A 10947-nucleotide genomic window follows, 5' to 3' on the forward strand; every position below is an offset into this window, starting at 1 on the left:
TGCTGCAGTGTGACCAAGTAGAGGAAGCTGTGAGGCGGGGTGCCTCAGGTCAGCTGTGGCCAGAGGAGGGGATCCCTAGCAAAGACCACCAGGCCAGTAGCGTTGATGGAGGTTATGGCTAATCCTCCGAGTTTGCTGCCAACAGGAGCCGAGGAGGAATGGAGCCAGGAGGGAGCGCCACACAAGGCTGTGATAAAGCCAAGAGGCTGACAAGATCAACAGTTTTTGCAAACTGGGGGGTCACTTATTGAGTCCAAACCCATGTTTTTTTCATTAAACAAAATAGAATGGAAGAGATGAGAGTACATCCAGTGTAGCAAGAATAATACCTTGTAAAAGTTATGTTTTTAATTCTTTTATTTATGTTTATGAGTTAAAAGTGTAACTCTGGAAAGGAATAATGATATCCGTATGCAAAATAATACCCTGGAATATGATAATCAGTTTTGTTGAACTTACGACGAACTTGCAACAACAAAGAGTTAGTAAATTTGTTACTGGTACATAAAATTTCTTGCACCAGAATATGTTAAAAAATAAATGCTAAAATTCCTTTATAATACAAAAAAACAAGTACCTAAATGTATACACATATGTTTAAATTACAAAATTAAAACGAAAAATTTTTTTTCCCCCTGAAAGTTTGGGCCAAAAATGTGGGTGCGCATTATACACAGCAAAATACGGTAAATTCCCATGGCATCTCACCAACGTTCTAATGAATCGATGTTGAACAAAACGACATTATTCAAGGACCTGCCGTATAGAACCAGCAGCACCAATGGGCGAGAGGCCTGGCCCCTAACAGCAGAAGCCATCCCACCTAAGAAGCCTTAGTTTGCTTGTCTTCCATAAGAAACAAAAGGTAGGAGGGCACATGACACCCCCTTCCCACGTACACCATCACAGGCAAAGAAGGGGGACAACACAAGGGAATGGGCACTGTTTGCCTGGGAAGACTGAGAATTATCTTAAGGGACCGTTCGGATGATCAGATCAAACTAAGTTTTAAAAGGGATGGGATCAAAAGGTATTATTTTTTTTCCTGATAACCAATGGGTAGGAAGGTTTGCTGGAGACAAAATGAACAAATTTCATTTTCTCCGCATACCGGAGTTGCAGAATGGGTGTAACTGGTGACTCTACAATCTGAAGAAGGCTGTGGTGAGGGGACGGGATGAACAAAGGCAGGGGAGCTGGAAGGAACAAGGCGAGTGTGGGAGGAATAAACTCTGAGCAGATAGCTCTGAGGACACTCCCTGAGCATTGATAGGTAGGTCCAGGTTCTAGAAGGTCTTGAAAGCCAGGCAGAGGAGGACAGCCTTGGTAAGGTGAGCCACAGGGGGCCACCACATGTTCCTAGCAGATGAGAGACATAAGGACAAAAATAACAACATAAAAATAGCTACAATAATTTAAGTTGTAACTACGTGCCAGGCTCCCTGCCAAGGGCCTTTCAGGGACTCTATGATTAGCCCTCATAATAATCCAGTCAGGATTTCCACATTACTGAGTCTTGGGTTAAGGTGGAATGTAAAACAAGTGGGTGTCCAAGTTTTCCAACCTGGGAAACAAGGATAATGGTTGGAACAACAACAATAACAACAAAAAAAAAACCAAAAAAACAGAACAAAATGAGTGCCCTTATGGAAAATTTCTGCTGAATGACTGGATTCTGGACTTAGGCCATTTCTCTTGTTCCCATTTTTCAGACTGAAAAACCACTCTCCCGGGATCTTCATTCGTTTTGAAGGTCAGAGGACCATTATAAATGATTCTTCTAAAGCGTCTACAGTTCCAAGACTGTGGAAGAGAGCCCTCCGAGAAGCGGCTGAAGCCCTGGCCACCTTCTATTTTAGTGCACACGAGCCCAACCTTGAACTGCTACCAAAGCATCAACAAGTCCCTAAGAATCAGCGCGGGTCCAAGTCTGCTCTCCCAGCTTGCACGCCACCCTCAAATGCTGGGACTCAACACCCCGAGAGTGGTCACCAACTAGTGATTGAAAGAGGCATGTCGCATGTTGGACACACGCTCTGGATGTGCCGCAGTGGGCCTGAGCTCCCCCGCACAGTGGTAACTGGCGGGACAGGTCACACTATTGGCTGCCTTCTCTTCCTCGTCTCCCACTCGCGCCCCCTATTGGTGTCTTCCTGGAATCGTCTCCCAAGTAACCTAACTACCCTGGAACCTTCCTTGCAAAGCCAGCTTCTAGTCTAAAACAAAAGGCTCAGGGAAGGCGTCACCTCCATTCGTCTGTATGGGCTTGCAATATGAACTTCAAAAGAGCCCCATTTGGGGATCTTTACAGTTTAAAAAGCCAATCAGTTAAGATGGTAGGCTGCCCCAGAGTGACCTCTTCACCCTCAAGTCCCTATCACAAAGCATAGTACCTGGTATGCTGTAGGTGCTCAATAACTGTCCATTGAATGAATGGGTGACTTGCTTCCCCAAATTTGTGCATATATATCTTTAGCACTTTCCTCGATTGATTCTTTAAAATGATTTCAAACATGTGAAATCTATGAAAGCATATGCACACGTGAAATACGGATTTGTCCCACCAAGTGCTGACCATTCACCTGAAGACTTAACGAGAATTAGAAAAGTGCCAGCACCCACGTCACTAAAAACGTCTAAACTGGTTCCACGGCTAGTTCCAACGGGTCACGCGTATACTCGGGAGTGTGGGTGTCCAGCTGGAGAATTAACTTGTCATTTTCCCCCGTGCTAGAACAAGGGCAGAGCTCCGTGCTTCCATGTGGAAGTCAAACTGACCCCTGCCCACTTGATCTCTATAAACCCATATGCGGTTTGTATGACTTAGGGATAGGAGAGCCCTAAGGAGACCCTGCCAATCTGACAACTTAAGCCCATTGTTTCTTTATTCAGAAAGAAATAAAAGAGCTGTCATTGTATTTGCATGCCTGAGTTTGTGGGGCCGTTCATACGAATTATGAAAGTGCATGATGTCTAGGAAGTGTGTGTGGATGCCACCAACAGAAAGACTAAGCGTAACATGCAGGTAATTCAGGGAAGTCATCCCTACGGTGAGGGCCCTCCGTTTACCACATTGGTGAATGTGCTCAGGAGTAGGTGTAATTCAAAAGATGAAGATGATTTACAGAAGGTCATCCCTAATAAAAGAACCAAGACGTTCCTCCCATCACTAATGGTCAGACGTGGGAGCACAGAATGACGAGAAGCATAATCCTATTTCTTGCCAAAGTCACAACAAATATTTCCCACCCAACCCTGCAATTTTTCCCAGGAGGAGACTCCATTTTAAGGATGGAGGGGGAAGTTATCGACGCTGGAATAGAAACAGACTAATGGTTGTGAGGTAGCTAGTGGGGTGGGAAATGCCTGGAATTTGGAGGCAGGGGACCCTGAGGGTGAGAACTAATTGGCTACAAAACAGTGTGGCTCTGAGAACATATTGCCTCAGTTTTTTCATCTGTAAAATGGGATGTTAATCTATACCATTATTATTTAGTAGTAGTAGTAGTAGTAGTAGTGTGTTAATACTAGGTTATTATAAGAATCAATTAAAATAATGTAGGGGCAGCACTTGATATAAGAAAGACTCTTATGGCCAGATGGACTCATGTCTTATTAGGGAGACCACTTCATAGTTGGTGTAGAGGCCTGACCACTGCACTATATATCTGAAACTGATGTTGAATAATAATGTATGTCAACTATAATTATATATACATATAGTCATGGGACGTGGAGTAGAGTGTGGGAATGGAGTCAATGGAATTGTAATAGACAAGCATGATATCAGGGGTGGGAGGGCAGTAGATGGGGATGGGGGGTTGTTTCTGTGTGAAGGGTAAAAAGGATAACTATTGCATTGTTCTGTACACCTGAAACTAACAATAAAAAAAAATAAAAATAAAACAAACTGGCAGAACACTGGAAAAAAAAAAAGAAAAAAAAAGAAAGTCCCTAACCAGTGTGATGTGATTTTTCTATTTGCCTCATATTGCCAAACTCACCCAGAGCAACTTATTTCTTTCCCTAGAGACCACTCTAAATTCTAAATTTAGTCCCATGAAACAATAAGACTACCTTAATTTAGAGACATGTATTAACTAGTCATTAAATGGTAATTGTTTTCATTTGAAAGGCTGCAAAAATGTTGTTTGCCAAATCAGAATATTTCAGAATGTGAAGAGCTATCTAAGGTTATCTAAAATTTAACCTTGTATAATACACTGAAACCCCCTCTCAGGTAGGACTTGTGACTATCTGAATCTTAAGAAAGTGACATCTGCAAAAGTACCGGGTACACACTCCACATAACATTTGAAGTCCAGTATCAGCCGTTTCAGCAACGTCCAGGTAACTGAATTGCATCCTTGATTCCAAAACAAAATCCCCAACAACATCAGAGTTTAAATGCTTAGTCAAGAAGAATCCCTCCGCCGACCGAGTGGCGTGTTGGTTAGGAGCTGGCTTGAGACCCCAGCTCTGAGCAGCAGGGCCCTGGTTCGGATCCCACATATGAGGGCCAGTGATGCAGCGCCCTCTACAGCTAAGATGGTGAACAACAGCTCAACCTGGAGCTGGGCTGCTGTGAGTGGATGGCGACAGCGTAGGCGGCAGTGGGGCTGGCCAGCAGCAGGTGTGAGCTTTTGTGAGCTGCCCTGAGCCGCTGTGAGCGGCTGTCCAATGGCCAGCGAGCAACTGCCTCACCCTGGAAGAGCGCAATGATAATACCAACATGGGCCAGTGCAGCAACGTCCTCCACATCTAGACTGAAGAACAAAAGGACAGCAACTTGTCTGTTCCCCTTCCCGGATTCTCCAATTCTCCAATGCTATTCTCCTCCCCCAATTCCCCAATAAAATCTTTAAAAAAAAAAAAAAAGAAGACTTCCTGGTCTCTTATCATGAATATACCTTGGGACAGTTCCATTGGTTTTCAATGGCTATTCACACTCGATCTTCTTTGAAATTCAGGTGTTCAGAGGAGTAAGATAGCTTTAACCAGCCTAAACATGAAAAGTTTTATTCAGCACAATTCAACAACTAAAAGTTAACCACAATCATTTTCACCCACTACCACAGACAACTATTTTGTGTTTCTACTAGTTTCCTTTTTGTAGAAGAACTATTTCTTAAAAAGAAAAAGTGCCAGCACAAGCTGTTGGAAGACATGCGGCTTCCGGGAACACTGGTTATTTTAACTGCCATCTCTAACCCCATGCAGGTAACAGAAGCATGGCAAGCGGGTGGAATGGGAGAACGCAGAGAGGGGGGTCTTTCTCCTTCTGCAAACTCCCCTACTGTGCAGCCTCCAAGAAACAATGGGGAGGGTCGCTGTGGCCATGAAAAGCACAATGCTACTATGGTGTGCCTGCCATCTCTGCTGATTCCTCCTCACCTCCGAAACCGTGCACATGTGAATCAAGGGGTTGAGAAACATCAAGAATGGAGCTGAAAGGGATTCTTCCGTCTGCCTCCCCTAGAAATCTTAATCCCTGTAGCTTCTGGGATGTAAAAGAGGAGAACTGAGCTCAATCCCAATATTGCCACTTAAGTCAATCTCATGATAGAGCAGGTAAAGTGGAATATACGATGATATTCAAATATCATCTGTGTGTTATCATTTTACTCAACACTCAAAACACCAGTGAGTCTGCCAAGCAGATTATGTAGCTTGGCACACTTTTCATTTCATGAATGACACTTAATATGAAATAATTTTCACTGACGGATAGAGTAACAGTGATATAACAGCTCCTGAGGTGGGAATCAAGTAAATTCACGCATTCGAGGACAATCATAGCCAACCGATCTCAAACCCTCCATGCGATGTTCCTATAACTCATAAGGAAAGGGAGGCCTGGTTTGTTTGTAAGTAACCCTTAAAAACATCCTTTCTCCGTCCCTATTATAGACTGGACCAGGGCTTTCTCATACTTATGGCAGGTTCAGTCGTTGGCTGGCTACATGTCGGCTTATTAGCGTACATTGCGTTACCTATCTTTTTCCGATTTGCTCTGAGCACAAGCGCCCTTTTAAATTGTCAAGACAAAAATTCTCTCTTCAGCTAATCCATTCCAGGACTCTGCAAGTCATTCCCTCGGGCCTTCTTTAGAGAATATTTTGGGTGCTTTAAAAGCTGTGGTTTTCAAACTGTGTTCAGAGCAGCACTAGGGGTGTGTCCCAGGCACCGACCAACGGGAGAGAGCAGCCTCTGGGCTCCTGGCTCTTGATTTCCCCCAAAGCAGTTCTATTTTCATTCCACTCATATATTAGGGTCTTGCATAAGATTTCATTTGGTGCTAAATATAAAACAAAAATGATGCCTTCAAAAAGGTGTGAAAACCATAACCATTGCAACAAATGTTTCCTTCTCCCTCAGACACGCTTAACCCCCTCCCCAGTCTGTTCCTCCCAATAGAGTTTATACATTTATTTTCCTTTAAAGAAGCTCGCCCTTGTTTCCTCTTCCAGAATTTGAAACGTACATGAATTGAAACAACCATATTTATTAATAATATCCAAAAAATAATCCAGAGTTTTGCACAATAATTATCTTCAAGGCTAAGATTTGTTTTCTCATACAGACTCTAAACTGGTGTTAGCAAGCCCCCACTCCCAATTTCCGACTCTCCTCCTCTCAAATGTTTGCCATCAGCAAAGTAGGCTAATACATGATATGTAGTGTTATGGATTTTTTTTTCTTATATGCAAAGAGAAGAATGGAGCTGTCTCTCTCCCTTTATCTCTCCAGGCTAATCCAAAACTGAGATGGGCATTTGGTTGGTATTCTAGGCTAATTATTAGAAATTTGGCATATCTATCAAAAGAAAAAAATCATGCTTGCTACAGTGAGTATGTGTATATCTGACAACTGAAAATGAATTGGCACTTTATTGAATATCTTGCTAATTTGTATTGGTAAATTGTACATGGTAGTGTAATGATCAATTTTTCTAATCCCAAAGTAAAAAATTAAATAAACAGAAATGCCAAAGATTTGGAGTGACTTAATTGTGCTCCTCAAAAGTCCCTTTAGAAATCTAGTGTTCTGAGCAAACTATTTGACAGACAATGGAGAATGAAGGCAGATTCTAGAAACCAACAAATCCCATTCATTTCCTTCAGTTTGTAAAAACAAGCAACTGACATGTTTCCTGCCAATGAACATAGCTCCAGATAAGAAAGCTCCCTGCAGGAAATCCTTTGCTAAAAGAGAACAGTTGTGCCATTAAACTTAACCTTTTTCACCAAATCCCAATCCATTAAATATCTGACAACATGGGATCATGAAATGTATGCTAAATCATCCAACAATGCTATGTCACTTCTAAAGTCTGTAGTATTTCCTATGACATAGATGCAGGATATTAAGTAAACACTGAAATAGTGTTAGGGTTCTTTCCACCTCCTACCTCCTCTCTCCCCCGATGCAATTAGTTGATGAAAACAAGGGAAACTTGCTGCTTTTTAAAAAGATCAAAGTGTTAATTAAATGAGATTTAAAACTGGCTATTTTCAATTAAGATAAAGCAATGCAATACTCTAAATCATCATGATTGGAAGGAAGATATTTCTAAATGAATATCAAGAACTTAAAATGTAACGACTACCATTAGCAAGATAGAGAAATATAAGAAATGCATTGTTTTTATATTTGCTGATCCCCAAAGTCAAAATTTAGGAGAGGGCCTCCTTGGTTATTTTTCGCTTAGCAAAGTGAAAGGGGGCGAGGGGTGGGGGGGTGCCTGGTCTCCAAACTTTTCTTTCTTTACTCCCCTCACTGCAACCACTACTAAGACACTGAAAATATTCACAATCAAATATTGAAAATATTTGGGGACCTCTCAATTATCCTAAAAACTAAAGCACTCTTCTCTTCACAAAAGAAACTTTTCTAAGCTAATCAAATAATAACAGTTGCTGTTTTGAAACTATTCTTTCAATTTAGTTTTCCTTTCCTCCAAGCTCAGCTGCTGAGAACACCCTCCCTGATACTCCCCAAAACCCCAGACAGGGTCTTCCTTTATCCCCGCACACGAAGCCTTAGAGCTGGGTTCCAAAAATGCCAGTTCTTGGAATTCAATTGTGAGAGTTCAATTTCGAACCCTCTTGCAAAGAGAAAGTCTTCATTATACCTGCCCCCAAATGACTCTTCGTCCACAGGTAACATTCTCGTCTTCACAGCTCTAAAAAGAGTTTCATTATAACAGCAGACATACAAATCAATTTGATTCCACAATTACAATTTAAAGGGCTCAAAACCTTCATCTTAGGCTTTCCTTGCACAACTCAGAAGCAGTGAAATGCCACGTAAGCACGTGTGCTCATCCTTCCTTGAAGGCTTTTTCCTCACATATTTTCAACAAAAATACAGTTATGAAATCTAGGAGACTGCATTTTTGGTTGTTGTTGTAAAATGACCTTGATTTGACAGGCACAATCTTGGGTTTCAACAGATGCTGTGGGAAAGCTTACAGAAGCCAACATGTTCTCCAGGCATCTATGATGACATGCAGTGTGTGTGTGTGTGTGTGTGTGTGTGTGTGTGTGTGTGTGTGTGTTTGTTTTAAGGGGTGGTTATGGTAGTGTTTGGGAGAGGGGGGTGGCGGGGTTACTCTTCTTGGTTTCCACGACAACCATGTCTCCACTCACCGCTTATTAGATTCCATCCATGTCCTGCGTCTAAATTTTTAAGCCAATCGGGAAAGTGTTTATACATTTAGCAACTTCTGGGATAGTGCTTCTTTAATTGAGGTGTTTTAAAGCTCAAATGGAGATGTCCACCGACCTTGTATTTTTTTCCTCTTATAGCTATAACATTCCACATTACTAATTCATATTCTATAAGGTGAACAATGCACTTTTTCTTGGATGTAAAATGCATTCTCCTCAAACCAGATGCCACAATTTCTTACAACAGTGTGCAAGACAAGTTTGACTGTTTGCTCTTGCCTTTTTCTTTCACTGTTGCACAGACTTCAATTTCATGTGGGATCCATGCTAACGCACAAGACACTTACATTATCAAAGTAAAGATGCAGTTAAGCATCCATCTGCGGATAGTGCTACTTAGGTATTCAGATTAAAAAAACGGCAGGAAAATTATTCTAAGTTGAACAACTTTGCATTCTACAACTCCTGAGGAAAAATGCAGAATGGATTGTAAAGTGATATGTCTCTAAATGTAAGCTAGAAGCTGACGTCCGCAAAGAAATTTGTCACCAAAATGGCCTACTTTAATTCTGGATAGAAACAACAACAACAACAAAATTAAACATAAAGGTACCTCAAGCAAATTGCACCCAAATTAAAAAATCAATCTTGTAGAAATCTGTGCATAGACGGCTAATCTGAAATTACAGTGTGATTGTAAAGGAAGGGTTTGGGGGACTGTTTTTCTAAGTCTCAGTCTAACTGACCAATCAGTGTGAGAGTTAAAGTAGGCTGTAGTCATTTGTGCAGTCTTCCAAGCTCTGCACTCTCTGTGCTGCTCTCCCCTCTCTAAGGCAGAGCCTGGCGATCAATGAAAAACAGGGAACAAAAGGAATATCACAGGATGTCTTCCTTAGCTAAGGAAAATGATTCCCTTTTTCCTCAATGAGCCAGTCGCACCCTGCCTAAGACATGGGAGCTCCACATGGGAGCTCCCAGCAGACCACTCCTTTCAGACGAGGCACATTTTACATTTGCAATCATGTGTCCCAACTGCTAGCAAATGTGTCACCTTAAGCACATCCTGTGACAGAGGGCTCCCTGAGCCCAACCAATTGAAACTAATAAATTAGAGAAATTAATAATCCCATAATTAAAGCTGTAGAGAAAGAATATGTTTCCCTTCCCCATATGTCATCCCGGGAGTATAAACAAAGCATGAAAAATAGTCTCTTCAGCCTCCCCAGCCAGGAATCATGGTTTTCTCCTCAAAACAATGTTTCTCCAAAATGGGAAATATTCTGGCTGCCCTCTAAGGAAAGTCTCATCTGTAGATGTCATAGCAGGATAACCAGTTACAGTATTTGAAAAGAGATTCAAACTGCCCACAGATTTGACACTGTTTATAATTGATAGCAAAACAGTTGCGACAGCAAATGCTGTAAACTCTGCCTGAGCCAAACTCCACATTTAACACGTTAGTTCCTTGAAAATAAAAGTAACGCCTGGGGAGCCCACAGAAGTAAAGCCCTAGGAAGTAATTAACAATTGCATCAATTACTTGATAATTTTAAAAATTATCCATTTATTTTTTTTAAATTTTTAAAGAAACGACTATCTACAAATTCCTGAGAAACTTTTTTTTTTAATGAACTTACTTTTGAGACAAAACTAATGAAAATATGCAACTTGCCATCCTTGGATCGCTCCCGTATGAGCTGCATGCTATAAATCAATCAAACCAGATGGAAATGTGCGGGCGGACACCTTAAAAAATCAAAGGGTGCCCCAAAATGCAGCAGCCTGAACAGTGAGGGCTTCTCGTGACAATGCTGAACCAGAGCAGAAGATCAGGAGGCAGGAAATGAGCCCCATTTTCGTTACCTTCGATCGCCTGCCCCCCCGCTGCTTCTCGCGGCTGCATTGGGGGGCTGCGGGGGCACTGGACTCGCGGGTGGCCCAGCCGCCGGGTCGCACCGTCTCCCCGCGGAGCTGCAGCGGATCGCGGCCGGAACCCCGGCTCCAGCCCCGGCGCCCGCCCGGGGTCGGCGGCGCGGCTCCCACCCCGGCCTGGAGCCCTGCTGGGTCCTAGTGCGCGCCGCGCGCCCGCCCGCCCGCCCGCCCGTGGCCGGGTCTGCGCCCGCACGAACGGCAGGCAGCTGGTGAGCACCGCGAATCCCCGCGAAAACCGAATCACCCGTCGGCCCCTTTCAAAACCAGACACCATATGTGCGAATGAACTGGAGCTTACTGTCAAATCCTGGCGTAAGATGTTAACAGGAAAACATTGGCTACA

General features: G+C 42.7%; 1 protein-coding gene across 1 annotated transcript in view; it reads right to left on the minus strand.

Moving 5' to 3' along the window:
• The window catches only part of FOXN3 (forkhead box N3), a 383907-nt gene extending 373204 nt beyond the window's left edge, over positions 1–10703 (minus strand). Inside the window, exon 1 of the mRNA XM_019642323.1 lies at positions 10536–10703. The gene's annotated coding sequence lies outside the window, so the exon portion shown is untranslated. The remainder of the gene's footprint in view (positions 1–10535) is intronic.
• Between the last annotated feature and the right edge of the window lie 244 nt (positions 10704–10947).

This window comes from Hipposideros armiger, unplaced genomic scaffold, assembly GCF_001890085.2.
Source record: "Hipposideros armiger isolate ML-2016 unplaced genomic scaffold, ASM189008v1 scaffold_67, whole genome shotgun sequence".
Taxonomy (NCBI): domain Eukaryota; kingdom Metazoa; phylum Chordata; class Mammalia; order Chiroptera; family Hipposideridae; genus Hipposideros; species Hipposideros armiger.